The 22773-nt window shown below is 46.8% G+C and overlaps 1 protein-coding gene across 2 annotated transcripts in view; it reads right to left on the bottom strand.

Moving 5' to 3' along the window:
• The window catches only part of NMNAT3 (nicotinamide nucleotide adenylyltransferase 3), a 120331-nt gene extending 111701 nt beyond the window's left edge, over positions 1-8630 (bottom strand). For both annotated transcript variants that reach the window (XM_044252250.1, XM_044252252.1), the window contains exon 1: positions 8468-8630. The gene's annotated coding sequence lies outside the window, so the exon portion shown is untranslated. The remainder of the gene's footprint in view (positions 1-8467) is intronic.
• Positions 8631-22773: the final 14143 nt, after the last annotated feature.

Genomic DNA, 22773 nt, shown 5'->3' with positions numbered 1-22773 from the left:
ACAAATGAGTTTAAATGTTATCTCCCAATGAGTTTTTCTTTTAACATCATCTTAATGTACTTGAGAAATAACAGAAAAAAGTCAAGGTACATCAGAGGTGGAAACATTGCTATGATAAAGCTCAATCTTATTACACACTCAGGCCCTCTTCCAGAGTGGTGGGTCTCAAACTGCACAGCTGTGAACACAGCTGTGAACACTGTCCTGCTGCTTAGGTCACTATTAATACTCTATCCCAGTTCAGGGGAAATGTGGCAGTATTTTTCTTAAAGATGTCAGTTTTTCAGAAACTTCTGGGGTTGGTTACTATTTAACGCAGTCTTCAATTTAATATAAAAGGGTCTTTGATTCAGCACATAATTGTGAATTTGGTTATTTTCAGTTTAGCACATTGATAATGTTCATGGTGCTTGGGGAAGAATGTCACAGCGGACGCTGACAGTGCTGTGCCGGGAGCATTCAGGCCTCACTGTTTTTGTTGTTGCTGTTAATTTGCTCTTTTAAGATTTTACTCATTTATTTGAGAGAGAGAGCATGTGCCCATGAGCCGCAAGGGGGTGCAGAAGGACAAAAAGACTCCCTGGCTGAGTGCGGAGCTCGAGCACAGGGTCTTGGAGTCATGACCTGAGCTGAAGGCAGATACTTAACTGACTGAGCCACCCAAGTACCCCGAGGCCTCACAATTTCAAGGCAAGCCAGCTTGACGTCCATGTGCTCGGCGGTCTCCCTTAGCCCTGATGCTTCACCAGGGAAATGGAAGCTACCAGAAAGCCCAGAGAATTAACTTCACGTAAAAAGCAATGCTCAACCAATGATGGACAGCAATGGTGGCTGTATATTCAGCGCCTACTCCCCATGACAGGCTAACTCTGGGATGGGTGCTCTATATGGGCTGCCAGAGTTTAAGCTCTAGTGGTCCACACTGCTGCCCCGCTCAAATGATGTGCTTGTCTGGCTTGTTTCCCTATTTTCTGTTAGTGCTTCATGGAATCTCCTCCCAGGTAAATCACCAGACTCAAACTCTTGTCTCAAATAAAAACCCCTGTTATGATGTCCCAGTGTATGAGAACTGCTGCCTTAGGACACATCACTGGTCATGCATTAGGTCCTTGCCAGTGCCAGGTAGAGAGGAACATGGATTTAGGGCCAACCCAGGGACAGCTGGTATTAAGAATACAAAACCCAGTTCCAGAGGTACTGGAGGACAGAGGCCTGAGCAGGACAGCAGGGCTGCCCCAGACAACTACTGACTTAGGAAGTGTGTGTGTGTGTGTGTGTGTGTGTGTTGAGGGCAGAAGATGCTGAAGCTTTACCAACAAGGGTCTCAAAGACTGTAAACCCAAATCCCCTGTCCCCACATTCCCAGTGAGGCAGAAGGATGAGGGAGGCTCGAGGAAGGGCAGAAGGGCAGAAGCTGCAAGGCAGGGAGGAGCTGTAGACTTTTCCACCTGAATGACCCACGCCACCCCCCAGAGAATCAGAGAATCTGTCTGATTCTCTGACCAGAATGAGCACATCTGCTGGCCACTCAGCTTGTGGACGCAGAGCATGTCCTTTGCCCAGAGACACGGAGGCAGGGAGCCAACCCCAGCGTTAGAAATTATTGATTGACAAATTTAATCAGGAGAAGGCCATAAATGTAGTGCCCTTAAACCTGCCAACAACATAAAGGTCATTACTTAACTTGGCTTGTTTTAGGATCTTTTTTTTTTTTTTTTAAACGGAGAGTCAAAATACAATATAGAAAGTTAGAAATGTGAAAAAAAAAGTTATCCCTAGTTCCCCCGTTCTGGAGAAATTCTTGTTCCCTTTGAGTCGTCTCTTGCAGACTATTTTCCTGAATCTGTACTTAATAGAGTAGCATTCTGTTTGCTGAGCATGTAATGACTTCCCAAGCTACTAATCTCCATAGTTTTAAGTACTGCATAATATTCCATCAACCTAATTTTCTGGAGCTTGACTATAGTCTATGTTACATATTCAGGTCACTTGAAAGTTTTCACCATTATAAATAATGATGGATCTTTATACAGTGGCTTTTTTCACTTTTCAAATTATTTTTTTAGGACAGAATCCCAGATTGGTAGCATTCCAGGGACCCCTGAAAACGGCATTCTTCCCACTTGTATCGTCCGCAGTCCTCTGATGACTCATAAAATATAAAGTGGGTACAACACTGGCCTCCGTCTTCTCTCTCTCTCTCTCTCTCACACACACACACACACACAAAGACAAGACTGATCAACAGCATTATAAAAATTACATAGAAGAGGACCAGATGGGAGAAATAAAGAGCAAGGCAGTCTTTGATACTAACCATAGGGTCTGTGCAATAAACATCTATTTCTGATCTTTCAAAATGAAAGTGGCTAATAATTTCAAGTTAGACTCCTCCACACTAATTCATGTAACAGGCCTTCTGCCCTAATGACCACCTGCTCAGAGAGAGACTTCTAGCCTTTGAAAGCCTGCTCCTTACCCGGCCTGCTGTTACTCCCTTCCTGACACTGCCTTTCATGCTCTTCCACAGGCCACTTACTGGGCCCAAACCTGCGTTAGTCCCCTCACTTGTTTTCATCATTCACTCCTCAATTGCAAAAGGCTTTCCAGCGAGCACACTGGCTGACAGCAGAGTTGCTGATGGCTGCCGCAAGGATGGAATTAGGTTGAACTGCACTGGTCAGCGCTGCTCCACACTCCCTCCTCTGTCAAACACTGACCAGGGGAAGGACCAGAATAAGGCACTAAACCCTTTGTGTGTGCCTTCAATAATGTTCACTCTGCTGCTGCAAGTCACTGGGAGGAGTAGGAACTGCCTTGACAGTTCCCTCACACAGGAGGAAGCCAGGGAGGAGGGAAAGATAGGCGGGGTGGGGGGGGAGCAGGAAGACGGGTTCTAATTTAAAACCATCTTAGGAGGTCGGTTGACTGATGGACACATTTACTCCCCAGAACCTTTTTTCCTAAGTACCTACCACTTAACGTGTACTTCCAAGGGGAATGAGTACTATTATTGTGCGTCAGCCTTATGGGAGAGAGATTTCCAGAGCCCCTTCTTTCCTCCATTGGCTCAGGGCCACATGGTGACAATCACATGAGAGCTGTGCCCTGAGAACCCAGCAGTCACACCCAACGCACCGAAATTGGCCTTCTCAATTTCTGCCCAGCAATGCTACTCTCCTTCCTTTGCTTTGGGGAAGATGGTAGCTCATCTCTTGTAATAGGGTCCACATTTGAGACGGGGGGGGGGGGGGAGCGGTGAAGACATATTTTGTCGTCCGCTCTGGCCAAATAAAATAACTCTCTGGCAATATTCAGTCCTGAAGGCAGAATGGTTCCTGGAGCTGTTTGGCTCATGTCTTATTTAAAACCCATCTTTCTGTGTTATTTTCTTCTGGCTTTCATTGGAACTGCATGCGCTTGAAGGCAGGCATGGGGTCCCTCTGGAGGACTGTGCTGGGACAGTGGGGTCTGTAGGAGTCCGGGCCCTGGGGGTTAGCCCTGCCATAGGTGCCAGCAGCCAGGTAGCCCCGTCCTCCTGGACAAGAGCAGCCAGCTTGCACTCCTTTCCTCCCAGATGGCAGGTCCCTAGCTCCAATGTGAGAAAATCTATGCTGGAACCTCACTCAGCCCGTGTGCACAGGGCTATCAGAGAAAGAGAAAACAGGCTTTCAGATGGAGCCAGTCACTCAGAAGGAAAGAGCACCAGAGCCCACCCCCTAGATTTACCCTCAGTGACCAGACATCTATTTGCTGCCGCTACCCGGCACATGTGTGAGGCTGAGGATGGGAGCATCCAATGAGACAACTTCCAAAGAGGGGCTCTGCAAACTTCAAAGGGTTAAGTAAACTGAACATTAGCATTCCTCTCCCCATTCCAAGGCTAAAGCACAACAATGTTTTAAAGTACGCATTCTTACAAGATGACCTTGGCAGCATAAACCACAGTTTACCAGAATTTATAGAAAAATGCCATCCACCGGTCTTCAAAGGTATATAAATAAATGAGTATAAGCCTCAACCAACATTTATGGACACACTTTACACGGATACTGAATAGATTTCTGCAACCGTCCCACCTTTTCATATTCTCATGGCATGCCAGGCTCTCCTTCCTGACAGTTAATACCTGACAGTTCATACCATGACAGCATGTGTGCTGATGTGCTTAACTCCGCCTTTCTTAATAACCTGTCTCATGATGCCTGTGGGCCCCCTGAGGGCTGAGACGGTGTTGCTTTGACTCAGTCTTCTAATCCCATTTATAAGAGAAAGAAAGGAAAGGGAGATAGGCAGGGAGGGAGGGAGGACAAGGAGTCAGGCCTGGTGCTGGGGACCAGGAACGCTCAGTCCAAAAGCTGTGGAAGTTCTCACAGCCCAGCAAAAGGCAAGTCGGGGTCAGCTGGAGAAGGGCGTGCCTGGCAGCAGTGGCCACTGTGACTGTGGGAAGGCAAAACCAATTCAGAAAAGCTTCCCTGCAATAGGGGTGTGTCTCTGCAGCTGCTCCAGGAACTCCGGCTTTAGGGGCAGTTCTGGTCAGGGGCAGCGATGGCAGAGAGGCATGGAGATGCAGATCAGACCTACGAGGGAAAGGAGGCCAGCCCCAGAGATGGCACTCCTAGGGAGATAGAAGAGATGGCCCTCACTTCCAGAAGATGCCACTTTCACCCAAAAACCCATCACGGAGAAGCTTAGATTTGCCTAGACTCACACTAGCAATAGAATGAATGCCCTTCTATTCCTGCTTCCCAGATTGGGGCTGTGGGTCTGTGTGTAGGTGAGGGAGACAACAATGAGGGGGCCGTCAGCCCCCCGTGGCTGGTTAAACATCACTATGCCCAAGTGCGTGGCTGAACCAGTGGGGTAGCAGCTGCCATCCCGTGGCCTGCCCTGCAAGATGGGATCCGTCTGTCTTCACCAGGGAACCGTGATAAACGAGCAAAGACAGACACTGGTCAGGACCAGCCACTTTATTTAAGAGCTTCGACAGCCCAAAGTGGTTTTACATAGAGGCACGGAAGATTTATCTCGATGATAAAATACCTGAACTTGAAAGGCACATAAATTATCATTTTGCAGGGTTTTTTCCTTTTAAGATTTCACATAGTCAAGTGCTTTAAGTAATGAATGAAATGCACATAAAGTTGACTTAATTTCACAAGAGTTGTCTGGTTCCTGTCTCCAGAGAGTCTTTGCTTCCAGAAGGGGCTGAGTTCAGAGCAACGCCACCCCTCTGTGTCTTCGGCCTTCTGTTTCCACATCACAGCGGAGATCATTTGGAGGGCTGATAAATACGGTAATAATAACAGCAACTATTATACTGCTGAGCACTCACCCCATTGGGAGTCTGAGCACCAGAACAGCACCTCCTACGAGGAGCATTCCCACCGTAATACTCCTCACAGCCCTGGGAGTTCACACTACTGAGAGAGGGCTTCATCCCTTCCCTTTCCACCTCAAGCTTCCTAATTAAGTTCTTCTCCCCAGCACAACTCTTAACTAGGCAAGAGACCCTGCAGGAAAGCATCCTGGGTGGGAACTGAAAACTACCCCCCTCAAACCAGAACAGCTGCCCTGAGCCAGCAAGGCCCTCAGGGCTGACCCTAAGGCCCCAATCGACCTGACCTTCACAGCCCACCTTCCTATACTCACTGACCTTTGTCCCACCTTTTCCTTACATAAGCCTGGAAGTCATTTTGGCACTTCGTCCACAACCATAAAGATGTCAGTCTGCTGGCTCCCTGGTCCTAACCTCACTGAAATAAATTCCTTTCCTGTTTCACCACCACTGGTCCCTCTGCCTTTGGATTTTGCCAGCAGTGAGGGCTGAACCTGTCTGTTTGGGATTCCCCTCGCCCCCAGAGCCAGGTACTCCTGTATCCCTGTACTCCAGCTACCAATGATTTCCAGATTCCAAATGCAAAAACTGGGCCTTTGAGAGTTTCTATGATGCATGTGAGGTCACACAAGTAATTCTGTCAGACTCCAAACCTGCAGGGATCACCACAACGCTGCAACATACATGAAAACACTTGGCCAGGAGCAAGTACTTGAAAACACTTGCTTTTCTGCCGATGTTCATACTCCTTTCTTTTAATCAGCACACTTCAACACAGAGAAGTCTGCTTGTGGGTTTGTATGCATCCATTCATCCAGGCACCATTCTTCTAGCCCCCATACTTTGCTGGATGCAGGATTAACCAGACTGCATTCCCCAGCACCCACACCAGCCTCAGGAAATCACCATACCCCTCTGAAGGTTGGAGGCAGCACCTGGCAGGGGCAGCCCCTCACAGGAGACCCACACGGAGCTGTGGGTTAGAGACAGAACGTGAACAAGACAACTTTAGATCTTTTTCACCCTAGTCCTCACCCCCTCCCTTACCCCTTAGCTTTTGCTTCTAAGGCCAGTCTTCAAGACCTCCAACTCCTGCGGCTCCGCAGGCCTTTTATCATGCAGAACATTCCTCTCTCTGGTGCCTGCAGAAGCTTTCCAGTAAAACCAGTGCCACAGATAACCCAGCTCCTCAGCTAATCACCCAGCACAGACCCTCAAAGCCACCCCCTCACACCCACCTCCCCCTGCCTGGTTTCACCAACTTTTACCCAAAATAAAGAATAAGAACAGCAGCATCAGCAGTAGCAACTTCCTACATGTTAGGCATTGATGTATTTTAGGTGCACTAACTCATTAAATCCTGTAATAATCCTCTGACCTAGGCATTATTATTACTCCTATTTTAGTTCTTTAGGAGAAGAGGGAGAGAGTACTTCTTCAGGGCCAACTATATGCCAGGCACTGGGAAGCGTGCACAGAGGATAAGTGACCTGCCCAGGGTCCATCACAGAGCTGGGAAGTAAGGAATAAAAATCTGGACCCAGGTCTGCAACAGCCTGGCCTACAGTCTCCCCCACCCACCCCCTGCCCTTCTCCATGGCAGGCACCGCCACGGTCTGCAAGGGAGAACAGAGTGGCTGCACAAAGACAGCCCTCTCTCCCTCTTTCTCCACACCCTTCTGTTAACATCTGTCCTGTTTTTATTACCACTACCCACAAACAGTGCCAGCCTCCTCTCTCAACTGTGTTCGCCCACTCTCTGGGCCTCCCAGCCAGTTTTCATGCAGCAAATCCTAAAGCTTACAGCAACCGTGTAAACAAAGCCAAAGAAGGAATTAGGAAATTTCAAGCCAATAAAATACACGAAGAGGCTGACAGGTGATCCCTGAAGTGCCAAACCGCCTCCTAAATCCCTGGGATTTCAAGATCTGGAGGTCCTCAGCTAGGGACCAGAGGGTTACTGCCTCTGGGGAGCGTTTTCCCCAGCTGTTGGGGATGATGCCACGAATGAAAGTGAGCAAGTAACTGATGGAGAGGGAGCCTTAACGTTTTGGAGCCTTAGGAAACTGGCTGTAACAGGTGAGGCTTTGTGGGAAATGAGCACCCCAGGAGGGTGAGGCGGAGTAGGAGGGCACTCCCAGTAACACCAGAGAGTCAGAAGCCCACAGGCCGAAACTCCTGAGTCCGATTTCTCTCTGATCTCTCAGGGCCAGTCAGAAGTGCTAGTTAAGTGTTTCCAGTACCCCATTTTAGAGAACGGGCGGTTGGAGACGTCCTACTCACAAGGTAAGAGGACTCCAGGTGGGAAGTGAGTTTGCGCAGAGGCAGGCACTCTCTTTAGAGCCCAGATCAACGTCCTGCTCCAACCAGAAACCTGTTTTCACCTGTACTTCACTGGCTGACCCTGGAACACCGCTAAGTCCTGTAAATTCAACACCTCAATCTTCAATGGGAAGGCGCGTTCCTATTTTAGGCAGCCGAAAGTTCGGGAACTGGCTTCCCCCGAGCTCTCTGCAGCCAGGCACCACAGTCCTTCCTTTCCTCAAACAAGCCACCTTCTCTCCTAACAAAATGTGTTTGCTCTGTTGTCCTCCACTCTGGAACGGTGGGGCTCAGGCTGAAGTTGGCACTCCCGCATCCTTCAGAGATGGCGGCCGCCGGTTAAACGCTCGCCCCGCGCCCGCACGCTCTTACCGCAGTTGCACCGTTTACACTATGTCTGTAGATGATCTCCCTGCTGTGGGTCTTTCCCCCTAGACTGTGAGCTCCAGCGTGGCGAGCACCACGTGCGCTCGCCCACCTCCGTATGCCCAGCACTTGGCCGAGTGGTAGGCACTTGGTGGCACGCGATGCGTATCTGGGGACACGTCTTTGTATCTGCAAGCTGCCCGAATGGGCCAAGGTGGGATCCGAACTCCTGTGGGCCGGCCTCGGGTCGGAGCCGAAGGCGTACTGGGGCTTAGGCTGACCCCGCTACGGGGAGAGCAGGAGGCCCGAGAGCCTACAGGGGAGGCGTTCCGGCGTCCATCCTACCCAGGCCAGCTGCCGGGCTCCGCACCCCGCTGCCACCTGTCGCCCCCCGGTTTGGGCCGGCGCCCGCGAGGCCGAGGGCGGGCTGGAGGCGCTTACCTGCGCGTCCGGGCTCCGCAGAGGCTCTCTTTCTGTGAGCCTCGGGGGACTGCGAGGGACTGGGGAATCCGCCGCACCGAACCCGGGCTCCAGGCCCGCGCGTAGCCCTGCTCCGTAAGGACCGCGCAGGACAGCGCCTGCTCGGGCCGACGAAGGCCCTCTGTGGCCGGGCAGTCCCGGGACAAGGCCGCCCGGGGGCAAGGCCGCCCCGCCCCCACGCGCTGAGCGGGGCGGGCCCTACGGTGAACTTGACCCCGCGCTCCCCGGGAGCCCCGCTGTGAGCGGAGCCAGAGGAAAACTCCGCTCTGCGCCCCGCCCCCTCGCTGGGGGCGGTCCCTAAGGGCAACCGGGCCCTGTGCCCCGCCTTTTCGAAGCCCCGCCTGCCTTCCCACCCTAGAACCCCACCTCTGCTCTCACCCACTGGTTTTTTTGTGTTGTGTGCGTCTTGGCTTGTAATTTTCCTGTTTTGTATTCCGTTTTATTTCTTATTTTTATTTCTCTACTTTAAAAGATAGAATTAAAAGATATATCAAAGTAATACATGAACACTGTTTACAAAATAAAGTTATCTAAATGTTCTTACAATGAGAGCAACAAGCCCTTCTCCCTTGCTCCCCTTTGTATCAGTTCCTCCGTTTAGTTCTTCTGGTGGTCACCCCCTTGTCGCTAAAAAAACAAGCTTACATAGCGATTTCTTGATTTATCTATTGACTTTCTGCCATGTTAGATGAGGATTTACTCTCTTTCTGTGCCCCTGCTTCCCTTCTCTTGACAAATTTACACCTCTATTCTTAAGTCCTGCCCCGGTGAGCTCTGAGACCTCGAGGCTTCAGTAGAGGAAGGTTTTCTGGGGCCTGCAGCTAATACAATTGTGGGGGCAGGGAGAAAGGAAGGCTATGTTAGAAAGGCCTACGGAATTAAAGCTTGCAAATGAACATTTATTTGGGATGAGCAAAATCCTGAGACCTACGGAATTCAAGTCTCTATCCCTTGATGATGAGGGAACAGAAAGCAAGCTGAGGACAAAGCAGAAGGGGACACCCTGCAATCAGAAGGGGACACCCTGCAACCCCACCCTCCGCTTCTAAGTGGGACCTCTGTGACATTCTTTTGGGAAGCTCCCAGCTATCTTAATGTTAATGCCTTGCCAGAGGGGAAAAAACACCTTATCTTGATAATAGCCAGGTGTCCAGTATCCTGAGGTATTTTTTAACAAATGAAAATCCTTTGAAACCTCCCTTTTCCTTACTTCCCCCAACTCCCCAGTCTTAACTCCACGCCTCAAGACTCCTATACAGCAGCTCTTTCAGCCCACAGTTCCTGTCCCCACGCTTTAATAAAACCACATTTTTTGCACCAAAGACATTTCAAAAATTCTTTCTTGGTCATTGTCTCCAGACCTCAGCCCTCCAAACCTCACCTATACTCCAAAACCCCCATCACTGAGACCTTCTTAGATAATTTACTTCTTGAATTTGCTTCTCCAGTGTGACTGGTCTTCCTCTGCCCATGCAGAATCCTCCATAACTCCCAACCCTCTCAGGGGTCATGGGGTAAAGGTCAAGATTCATCTGTTTCTGCCAATAGGATTTCTTAATGGTGTGAACTAGAAGGGGGGGAGGGAAGAGGCATCAAGGATGACATCAGTTTTCTGATTGTTGCACAGATTCTCCGAGCATCAGTGACAAGTTCTTAACCTTAGTAGGAAGAGTGTTTTATAAAACTGGCTCTGGGCCTCTGTCCTGTCATCAGATCCTTATAGTGCTCCCACGAGATCAGCTGGAGCTGCTCACTGTCCCCACTTTAGGAGGGCTAGTACTGATGATCCCTCTTGTATCAGTGCACACAGCTAGCCCCCAGTAAGTGCCCAGGTGAAAAGGCTTGGTCTCTCCCTTCACTCAGATGTAAGAAATGGTGTCCCCACCCTGCCTGACACACCTTCTCTCTTCAGAGCTCTGCCGTTCCCCTTCCTCTGCTCTGCCTTCCTTCTCTTCTCTTCACTCTCTTTCCCCTGCCCAGCTGCTGAGGGTAGAGGACTTGGTAGTAACTCCAACTGAGGGTGTGAAATATGGCTCTACAAGGTGACCATGGGCAAAGTCACTTTACCGATTTGAGCCTATTTCCTTCTCTGAAATTGGAGGTAACAATCTCTACCATATTTAGTTTTAGAGGAGGATTAAGTGGCTTAATAGCCACATATGCAGGATTTTTTCATTTTTAAAAACTTTGTTTCCCTAAATCACAAATTTTACATATTAAAATTGAACTTATTGAATATGAAAATTAGTTGCTCTTCTCTTTTTTATTGCTTCTGGATTTTGTGTCACACTTAGAAGGGCCATTCATTCCCAATATAAGATTTTTTTTTTAATTCAAGTATAATTACCTTTGGATGTTCTCTTATTTGTAACTCAGTTTGTCTCCTAGCAGAGTAGAGGGAGGCTCATGGGAAAGGTTAGGGACTTCTAAGAATCTGTGTAGCATGACGGTAGCATAGATTGGATTATAATTAAAGACTAAATCAAGGTGCCTGGCTGGCTCAGTTGGTGGAGTGTGTGACTCTTGATCTTGGGGTCTTGAATTTGAGCTCTAGTTGGGTATAGGGATTATTTAAAAAAAAAAAAAAAATTCTAGGTCTAAGTCATGCTGAGTCAGTCTTGACCCTGGACACAAAGAGCAAGAGGGACACTGGACAGTGACTTCCCCATACAAGGGACTCTTCTTTTCCTGCGGCAGAGAAGACTAAGTCTCCTCCAGACTAAGTCTGTCTTCTGGGCACAAAACGGTGTCCCCTAGTGGTAGGAGGTAAGAACCTCACACAATAGCCATGCTTACTCTAACCTAAGTAGGGGAGGAGCTGAACTCTTCAGAGGGTCGGGAGAGATAATTAGCTCCTAATATTTTAGAAGGGAAATACATACCTAGATGAGAGTCAAGTCCTTTGCTTGAGGGCATGAAAGACTACTGAATTATTGGTTTACTGGGAATACATCTTTTGGTAAGTTTCATTTCTCCCGAATCCTATGATCATGATGGCTCAGGAAGGAGGAGGATTTCCCAGAGGGTATCTCAGTTTGGATCCCTTGCAAGCAGATCCTGAGACAAAGATTCAAGGATGAGCAGTTTATTTGGGAGATACAGGAACCAGGAGAAAAATGAAGGATGAAGAGTGGAGGGAAGAAAAGGCAGTCCAGTAGAGGATGCATTGTTAATCCAGCTACTAGATTGGAGCTTAATTCTGTGAGAAAACTCTAGAAGTTGTAAAGAACAGGCCTCAGAATTATTCTACCCAAGTAAAGGCTATAGGTGGGAGGTCTCTAAAGGGGGGGAAAAAACCTGGAATGGACAGATTATCTCATTTTTGAACTTTTTCAAATTATTTCTAGGCATTAAAAAAATGTGGTCGTCCAGTGTGATCAAGCTGTAACACAGCCTTCATTTTCCTCCTATCACCTAACAACAGTGTTATGACAAAGCTGTAGTAGGAGCATTTGGGGCAGTAATCAATGTGCCGATGGCTGAGAGTCAGTTTCTCAGGCCCAGAAGTGTGTTCTGAGGACATTCTGGAAAACCCGCTCTCACACAGATTGTGATGGGACTTCAGCTGGGTCAGCCTCTGCATTTGGATGAGCCCATAATTTTGACTTCTGAGCTCTCACGAGAAAGGGAACATTTTGGCTGAATAAAATTAACATGTAAAAAAAAAAAGAGAGAGACTGGTGGACTTTCAAAATGGCCAACGAGGGCAAACTTTTCACTTGTAAGTACTTCAGAAGATGGGTGTTTTCTCACAAGCAGTGAGCAGATAATTTGCCAATGCCAAGTCTTTCTAATCCAGCCTCTCAAGCAGGCTTCCACAAGAAAGCTGTCACTTTGTCAAACCTGGCTTCATCAGCCATAATTGCTATTGAGCTAAAGTGATCCTTTTAAAACATGAAACAGTGCCCAATTTGCCCCTGGCTCAAAAGTCCTCTGAGGCTTCCACCACAATCAGGGTCAAATCCCAGGTCCTTCTCAAAGGCCTCCAAGAGTCTCGTGAGATCTGCCCTGACAAACTCTTCCTGACATTGTCTTCTGACAATGACCACTGGGCATTCCTCGCCTCCCGTCTCCTTGGTGGCTGTTGTCCCTTGGACACACTGGGTCTGTTTGCATCACAGAGTTACTGCACTCCTGTTCTCACTGATTAAAATGCTACACTGCCCTGACTGGTTAGGGAACTTGCCCAATTCATCAACTTTCTAATAGACCACTAACTGAAAAACAAACACTCTCATACTGTCCCATACATAGTGCTTATTGTCTGTCATGGGAATAGATTTTTAGTTATTATTTGTGTAATAAGTATAAAGTCCTAAAAGGGCTAACTCTTCATATATTTTGTTCCCTGATATATTCCCACACTTGGAACAAACAGTGCCTGATGCCCAATAGGTACTTAATAAATATTTGTTGAATGAATCAATCAATTGAATTGAGTGAACAAAAAATATAAACAAAATCAGTAAATATATAGTTCAAAAATATTCTAGAATGTGCACTTTCCACAACTCCAGATAGGATTCCTCTCAGAGAATTGCTGGAGCAGAGTGAGAAAAATAAAATAAAATGAAGTGGTTGAGATGCATTATTCAATCAGAGTCATAATTACAGGTGAGTATTGGAATGAGGACCTTTGCTATTTTGTCTTTGACCCCATGTCTGTGTTAAATATTTAAGAAAAGGCTAGTTTGAAAGGCTACATACTCATTTAAAATTAGTAAGAAGGATAAAGAAGGAAAAACGTTCCCCAGTTTTAATAATTCAGAACAGTGTTCTGTGGCTTCTGTTGGCATTTGAGGACCCAAGATGGTAACTGCTTACCTGAAGATAGAGGCCTTGATCAAATATTTAAGATCTCACTTATTTTCATTTTCTGCATATTTTTTTTATTCCTGTGTCCCACTTCTTTTTACCCATTCTGCAGCTGCACAACTCACACACTAAAGCTAATAGAAATGTTTCATGGATTATTAAATGCGGCTAAGCAATGAGCTTTTGCTAGAACATAAGGCCAAACTGGGGCCACTTTGCAGTTCTAACAAACTAATTTTTCCTGGAAGGTGTAGACTATGAATGTTCAGAGGCCTCTCCCCTGTGTTCCAAAGTTTCTTAAGGCAGATGCTTGTCTGCTGCAAAGAGATTTTGAGGTGGAAAACAAGGACTCCCTAAAAACAGATTTTTGTAAGTGGTGCAGGTAAGCAGTCTTAGAATCAAGTTAAAGTCATAGAATAATAAGTGAACCCTTGAAATTATGGTGAGATAACACTAAATGGTACCAATTCAGCAATTAAACATAATACTCTGGTGCCACCGGCAGTGGAGTGGGTTTTGGTTAGTGTCTGCCTAGGCTTAATTACCTATAGAATGTTCCAGCACCAGCACCCCAACACTGTAAATTATCTTTCCTAACGGAGCTTTTATATTCTGCCACTGTAGCTAATGCTCTGATTCAGCCTTTGATGTCTGTCTGGGCCCACTTGGTACAAAGAAGACCTCTGAAGGAGGTCAAAGTCATATAGTAAGTTGTTCACAATGGAAAGCACTTTAGGAACAACCCATCATTTCTCCATGAGGAGAGAGTACCCAAAGGGGTGAGAAGATTTTCTCGCGGTCCCACACAGCTGATCAGAGATGGGGCTAGAGTGTCAGTTAGGACTTTTTGTTGTTGTTCTAAGCTTATTGGGAAGGTTGGCCCTTCAGAACATACAGAAAGGTTGAAGACCCAGGCTTAGAAAGGGACAGGAAGAAAGCAGCTCTGAGAAGCTTGAAAGTGAAAACTGTAGGAATTATCTCTGAGCAGAAATCACTGGGCTAGTCAGAATGCCACTGCAGGGATAGGGGATTAAATTCTGGCCACTTGATGGGTGGCTCAAAGTCCTGGGAGAGAACACCTGATGGGCCACAGTGAGGGTGTGGTCCTCTAGCTGTCCTGGGGAAGGTGTCTGCGAACCCCTTGGACTCTGGATATTGAGAGGAGGCGCCTGACTTTACTCTCTCACTAAGACTCTCATAGTGGAGAAAGGCAAATCCCCAGAAAGAACCCTGAAGGTGCTTTTAGGAGGAATTCAGGGATGCCAGGAGCCAGGATACAGTGAAACCCCGGATGTAGTTTAGAGCAGTAAGCTCCTATGTGGCTAGAGATGGTCACGAGAAGCAAACAGAAGTCTGCTTGGGATTAACAGGAAGGAAGATTTTGCCTTCCAAACATAGGAGCTCCTCCTCCCTTTCTTTTTTCCTTCTTCAGTCTCGGAATGTGGATATGTGCCTAGAGGCCAAGCATCCATCTTGAGTCTATGAGGTGACAAGCCTGAATTCCAAAGTTACTTACTAAGGATGGCTGGGTGGATACATAGAAGGAGTCTCATATATTAAATTCACCACAGAGTTCCTGTACCTGCTCTGAATGGCCTACCTACAGACTTTTTACATTGTAAGAAATTAAAAACTGGGGAGCCTGGGTGGCTCAGTCAGTTAAGCGGCTGTCTTTGGCTCAGGTCATGATCTCAGGGTCCTGGTATCGAACCCCAGTCACGAGGGGCTCCCTGCTCTACAGAGAATCTGCTTCTCCCTCTTCCTCCCCCCCCTCCCCGTTTGTGCTCCCCAGTACACACGCACATTCTCTCTCTCAAATTAATAATTAAAATCTCAAAAAGAAAAAAAAAAGGAAAGAAAGAAAATTAAAAAACAGGCCTCTATACCTGGGTATCAGTAACACGCACACTTGCAGAGTCTGATAAAGCAAATTGGTCTTACAACTCTCATCTCTCGGTTCCCTGTGCAGCACCATTCCTTTTCTGCCTTCAAGGACAGGATTCTAGCCTTCAAGGAGCTTATGGCTGAAGCGAGGTTAAATAATATTCTTAAGCAAGTGAAGAGTAAGAACGTGTGATGTATAATACATTCTGAGCAGTAAGGAAGAGATGACAATGGTAAAGACATTGTCTAAGGCCAGCCCTGCTGCCCAGGCCATCACTCCATCCTCCCTCCCTGGGCTCTGACAGGACTACCTTTCTCTTCAGCATCTTTTCCTGTGCCTCTCCTCTGTTCCTTCCTCTTAGCTTAAAAGGAGACTCAAGTCGTTCCCATCACCAACGGCCTCTCTAAGAGCCAATCTCTTGCCTTCTCTTCTTATCCAAACTTCTCAGAGGAGAAAATCTGTCCACACCTCCTCTCTTCCCATTAAATCCTCAGTCCAGAGCATCTGGTTCTTGTCCCTGCCTTCACACTGAAACTGCTCTGCTGATCGCTAACTCTTGTGGGTAAATCTTCATCCTCATTTGACTGGCCCCGTGTGCTGCCTTCGATAACACTGGCCACTGCCTTTGTCGCCACTTCCCCTCCCTGGGCTCTGTGCCCTCACATTCTCCTGGTTTTCTTCTTACCTCTTGGGAGTGTGCATACTGTCTTGCGGGACCTACCAATCAAGGCATCAGAGCACACCCTAGTTAATGGGAGGACACTGTATCTCCCTTTCCCTAGAAACTGAATCATGAGCAGAGAAACTCGTACTAAAAGTGGAGGCCTTCTTCCATTTTCATGGAGGTGCTCTTGTGGAATTGTCGAAGAGCTCCTGCCACCCTGGGTTCCAGAGCTGCCAAGTTCCTGTCTACCCACTGCCTGGTTCTTCAGCTCCTCTGTGGCCCATCCACAAATCTTTTCTTTTATGTTAGCCAGAGTTTGTTTGGGTTGTTGGTATCCTAAGAGGCCTGAGTGATACTTCGGCCTCTGCTCAGATCTTTAGACACAGTGTGCAGAGCAGCCCATCGCCTGGTTTGTACCTGGTCCTCAGAAAGCTCACTCTTCAAGGCTCAAATCAGATATCCCTCCTCCTCCATGCAGCGTCTTCCTGATCCATGTCTTTATGGTCAAACCATGTTGCTCTCCATACATTGCTGCCTGGCAAGGCCTTGATCTCCAATGGCCCCTTCATAGTCAAATGCAATGCTCACAGTCAGGGTAGCTTGTCCAGGGCCAGTCTGCCCAGCTGTTCTATGTCCTGGCCCTGCTCACTAACCTAGTGTCTCCTGAAACGGTGTTGACCCCTCTCAGGTGAGAGCTTTACAGATGATAGGACTCCTTATCAGGACTCCTTATCAGGATCATCATACAGTCCGCTCTTAACGTGGGTCTATCATCTGAGAAGGAGCTGGCAAGAAACACTCAGGCTACAGATGAGAAGATCTTGTTCATTATCTCCCCCCTTGCACATTCCTCCTGCCCTTCCACGCCTGTTTGGTTTTCCACGAAGCAGACACTGAGATGGAGTTCAAGGTGCAAAAACTTTACAGGGGAGGGACACCCGTGAAAGACAAGGGTCAGAAGCAGGACTGGACCATGCAGCCAGGAGAACATGATGCAGACCCAATAGTCTTCATCAGCTCAAACAATTCTGGAGCTCAGATTATCCATTCAAGGCACTCTTTGTTGGGTAGCACTGGCCAGGCATTGGGTGGGGTCTTCCCTGAGAGGAGATCCACCTTGGCTTGGAAACTGGAGCAGACCCTGAGGAAGCTAATAGCCGAAGGCTGCCAGGAAGCCATGCCCCTCCCACCAGGGAAACGCATCTTCCTGAGCATCTCTGGGTCTGCCACACCTTCTTCCCAACCAGTATTTGTCTGTGGGAGCTCAGGGATTGGCCTACCTCCCCATGCAGCTTGGGGATCTGTGCCAAAGATTTTGGCCAAGTGAGGCAGAGGTTAGGGCTCTATCTGAAGCAAGGGGGAGGTTTTGTCTATCTCCCAGACCCCACAATAAGAGGTAGAACTGAAACCTCACCATCGAGTTCTTGTTCCCCTGAGTATCAAAAGCACAGCTGAGAATCTTGGCTCTGTGTCTGTCCCTGCCCTGTCCCCTTGCCCACCCTCCTCTTATGTTGTGCAGCCTGGGAGTGTCTGGACTGTGCTGTGCTCAGAGGCTCGCTGGCTGCAGGAGTGAAGGAATGAATGACATACAGAATGAGTGAAGGACAGAATGATGGCCCAGATAAAAGGATGCAAGAATGATGAGACAGCCTGAGAAAAGAGCAAACTGAGCTAAGTTACTTCAGCAACTACCAACTGAGTCACTTAGGGATGAGATAATCATATCCAGCCCCTAGGGATTCTTTGAAAAGAATCTCTTGACTATTTCATCCAGTGGTAAGGGCAGTATCTCTGCTCTCTCCTGACTATTCCCCAGTGATGACAGCTCTTCTTTTTTTACTCTGAGTCTTTGGCTTTTTGGCTAAGTCACCATTCTTCTCTTGAAGGCAGCTTTGTTAAATGCATGGAGAGCACAGATTGTCTGTGAAGGCCGTGTGGCTCCCTGGGTCTCAGACCAAAGTGGTAATTGACTGCACCGCCCCTGAGCCTTCCTTCCAGCCGTCTTTATTGCTTCCCACTTTGCCCAGATGGCACGTGAACCTCAAGCCTCCAGCTGGTCAGAGCTCAGTGTCCCTCAAGGGGAGGAGAGCAGGCTGGCAGCTCCCTTCCACATGGTCCTGTAATGACTTAGAGCCATGCACTAATTGGTCTGTCTCTCCTTGGGCAGTTCCAGAGACTATAATTGGGACTGATTCCGACAATCTGCCCCATTAGGAGGGTGTGCTGTGGGAGTACACTCTAGAGGAGGAGATCATTTTCCCAAGATCGTTTTCAAAAAGGGCAAGGGGAACTTCACACTAACGCTTTGCTCAAGACTCCTCCTATTTTTTCTAAGAGGAAGAAGCATGAAACACATTAGTAACCGCCCATGCATTTGCAGTGCTTGTGTCCTGACCAAGTCAGTCAGCTTAGGCTACATCATGACGTGGTAACACACAACCCCACTTATGAAAACGAAGCCCTCTGTCTTTCTCAAGCTACGTGTCCATTATCGGTCAACTACAGCTCTGCTATACTCCATGTTTTTATACATGGACCTTTTTGGGGGCACTACCTCATGGCAGAAGGGAGAGAGATGTGGAGAACCATCAGGTGACTCTTCCTGCAGAAGCGACATGGCCTTTCCATCCATCTTTTATTAACCCAAGTAACTCATGTCCCATTTCCAAGTTCAGCAGACTCTGGATGTGTAGTTCACCCACAGGTTGTAGATCCCATGTAAGAAAACAGACTCCTCCCTCAGGGAAGGCTAATATTGCGAACCATAATGTATAGAACTCCTAGCAGTCACAGCTGGCGTCAGGCAAGGCAGCTCAGATGATCAAGTGAGCTGTCAGGTGTGCCAGAGCTTCTGCACCTGTAGGCAAAGTGGGTGATCCTTCTACAAGCAGCATGATTTAGTGACCAAGGGCCTAAGGTCTGGTTTGATTTCTACCTCTGCTTGTATGACCTTGAGCAAACTGCCTAAATTTTCTGAACCTCTAAATGGGCCATTAATATTTACCTATTAAGGCTGTTGTGAAGATTGAATAAGGTATTTGGCAGGTGCATAATACATCGGAGATTTTATTGTGATAGAGTAATTCACACTTGCCTTGGACAATTTGGAAAACTCAGAAAAACAGGAAGAAACAAAGAACACGAAAGTATTTCTTGCCTCCCCAAAAAAGCCACTGTTAAAATTTTGGCATATTTCCTTCAAAAGATGAAAGCATGCTATTTTTAAAGCTGCAGCTGTTTCTGCATTTGGGCGCAAGGACAAGGAAGATATTTATTTGGGAAGACACCTTAATGGGCTTATTGAGCTCCCCTCCCTTGCTTTCCCTAGCTAGTCTGGAAGTGAAGCATTGAAAGAAGAGTTTTCTGAATTCTCTGGAAACTAAGCAAACAGAAGTTTTTTAGTCCTGGGTTGAAAGCAGAGAGGAAAGGAGGTTCCATTTTTAAGGCTGTGGCAATTGGAAAAGGAAGGATGTGAATATCGTGGGCAGCCTAAGTTTATTTGAAACAGAGATATGCAGAGGGAGAAAGTGAGGGGTCCCTAGAGGGAGATAAGACCAAAGAGGGATGGAATGGAGAGCCAGGGGCCTAGAAGGAGACAGAAATGGGAGCAGGAGACCAACTGAAGCACACACACAGATGGGGCGTGTGACAGCAGTGACACTGACAGCAGTGTCCACCTGCCCCTTCAGTGACAAGAAGCCAGGCTGATTTTGCTTGTTGGGGCCAGCATGTTCCACTGAACTTCATAGACTGAAGCCCAATTTTTAGCTTTCAGCATTTATCTGCCCTCTGTTGCAGCCTGCCCTTATTGTCCTCAAACCTTCAGGACAACAGTCTGTTTGCAGAAACAGCCTGATGTAGCTGGTGCTTTGGGGAATGCAGGAGAGGGGTCCTTGTCTGGAGAGGGATAAAGTATCTTAGGGAGAGGGGCAGGGTATGGTGGGACTGAGCTGAGATCTCTCAAGGGCACTGATACCTGGGCCAAGAAGAGCCCATAAGAAGAAGCCAGTGGCAACCCTTAGAAAAATGAAGCCCCCTTTACTCAGAGGGTCCTTGAAATCTCAGGGAGGAGGATTTGGATTTCTGTGTTTCTGTAAGTTTGAGGTTTGAGTTATACATAGACATTTTTATTTTATTAAGATTTTATTTATTCATTTGTCAGAGAGAGAGAAACCACACAAGCAGGGGGAACAGCAGAGGAGAGGGAGAATCAGGCTCCCCGGCAAGCAGGAAGCCCAATGAAGGGCTTGATTCCATGACCCTGGAATCAACTGAGCCACCCAGGCACCTATACATAGATTAAAAATAAAACACCTGTTAATTGGCATGTATTAATTACCAAAACTAGTCAAATATAATGATGGCTTTATATCGATAAATACATACCTAATATAGTTGAAATACTGTCCCTACATTGTATATTCTGCTTTTCCTCAAAAGTATTATATCTCAATAAAAGGTATACAAATTGGCAATGAAGAAGTCAAACTCTCTCTCTTCACAGATGACATGATACTTTATATGGAAAACCCAAAAGACTCCACCCCAAAATTACTAGAACTCACACAGCAATTCAGTAACATGGCAGGATACAAAGTCAATGTACAGAAATCAGTGGCTTTCTTATACACTAACAATGAAAATACAGAAAGGGAAATTAGAGAATTGATTCCATTTAGAGCACCAAGAACCATAAGATACCTGGGAATAAACCTAACCCAAGAGGTAAAGGATCTGTACTCGAGGAACTACAGAATACTCATGAAAGAAATTGAAGAAGACATAAAAAGATGGAAGACCATTCCATGCTTTTGGATCAGAAGAATAAACATTGTTAAAATGGCTATACTGCCTAGAGCAATCTATACTTTTAATGCCATTCCAATCAAAATTCCACCGGTATTTTTCAAAGAGCTGGAGCAAATAATCCAAAAATGTGTATGGAATCAGAAGAGACCCCGAATTGCTAAGAAAATGTTGAAAAACAATAAAACTGGTGGCATCACGTTACCTGATTTCAAGCTTTACTACAAAGCTGTGATCACCAAGACAGCATGGTACTGGCATAAAAACAGACACATAGACCAGTGGAACAGAGTAGAGAGCCCAGATATGGACCCTCAACTCTATGGTCAAATAATCTTCCACCAAGCAGGAAAAAATATACAGTGGAAAAAAGACAGTCTCTTCAAGAAGTAGTGCTGGGAAAATTAGACAGCTATATGTAGAAGAATGAAACTTGACCATTCTCTTACACCGTACACAAAGATAAACTTGAAATGGATAAAAGACCTCAACGTGAGACAGGAATCCATCAGAATCCTAGAGGAGAACATAGGCAGTAACCTCTTCGATATCAGCCACAGCAACTTCTTTCAAGATATGTCTCCAAAGGCAAAGGAAACAAAAGCGAAAATGAACTTTTGGGACTTCATCAAGATCAAAATCTTCTGCACAGCAAAGAAAAGAGTCAAGAAAACAAAGAGGCAACCCACGGAATGGGAGAAGATATTTGCAAATGACAGTACAGACAAAAGGTTGATATCCAGGATCTATAAAGAAATCCTCAAACTCAACACACACAAAACAGATAATCATATAAAAAAATGGGCAGAAGATATGAACAGACACTTCTCCAATGAAAACATACAAATGGCTATCAGACACATGAAACAATGTTCATCATCACTAGACCTCAGGGAGATTCAAATTAAAACCACATTGAGATACCACCTTACACCAGTTAGAATGGCCACAATTAGCAAGACAGGAAGCAACATGTGTTGGAGAGGATGTGGAGAAAGGGGAACCCTCTTACACTGTTGGTGGGAATGCAAGTTGGTGCAGCCAATTTGGAGAACAGTGTGGAAATTCCTCAAGAAATTAAAAATAGAGCTTCCCTATGACCCTGCAATTGCACTCCTGGGTATTTACCCCAAAGATACAGATGTCGTGAAAATAAGGGCCATCTGTACCCCAATGTTCATAGCAGCAATGGCCACGGTTGCCAAACTGTGGAAAGAACCAAGATGCCCTTCAACGGATGAATGGATAAGGAAGATGTGGTCCATATACACTATGGAGTATTATGCCTCCATCAGAAAGGATGAATACCCAACTTTTGTAGCAACATGGCTGGGACTGGAAGAGATTATGCTGAGTGAAATAAGTCAAGCAGAGAGAGTCAATTATCATATGGTTTCACTTATTTGTGGAGCATAACAAATAACATGGAGGACAAGGGGAGATGGAGAGGAGAAGGGAGTTGAGGGAAATTGGAAGGGGAGGTGAACCATGAGAGACTATGGACTCTGAAAAACAACCTGAGGGTTTTGAAGGGGCAGGGGGTGGGAGGTTGGGGGAGCCAGGTGGTGGGTATTAAGGAGGGCACATATTGCATGGAGCACTGGGTGTGGTGCAAAAACAATGAATTCTGTTATGCTGAAGAGAAAAAAAAAAGTATTATATCTCAGCCATTCTCCCACATCATTAAAAGCTCTCTATAAACATCAGTTTGGGGCATTTACTTTTCAACAGCTGTTGTGTGGCTCTCCCTCTGCTGACCCTCTCTGGACCTCCTCCTGGCTCCTCCCGCCCACCTGCTTTGTTTTATGAATTCTTCTCAGCCTAGCTAGAGGAGGAGCCTCTGACAAGGTCCTTGTTGGGCTCAATTATGGAAAACATGGCCCGAGTCATGAGCTGAGTGATTGCCGTGTCCCTCCCGCGTGTTACAGGAACCGTCACGAAGATGCTTCCAGAGTGCAAGCCCAATTTTGTTATTTGCCATTGTGGTTAATGAAAAGATGAAATTGGAGCCTATGAGCACAACATGTAGGCAGCACCATAATTAGCCCTTTGGAAGGTGAAAGATCCACTTTAAAATAAAAGAAAATAGCTTTACTC

Source organism: Neovison vison, chromosome 6 (genome assembly GCF_020171115.1).
Source record: "Neovison vison isolate M4711 chromosome 6, ASM_NN_V1, whole genome shotgun sequence".
Classification (NCBI taxonomy): domain Eukaryota; kingdom Metazoa; phylum Chordata; class Mammalia; order Carnivora; family Mustelidae; genus Neogale; species Neogale vison.
The sequence above is the reverse complement of the archived record's forward strand: the minus strand, read 5'-3'. Positions and strand labels throughout refer to the sequence as shown.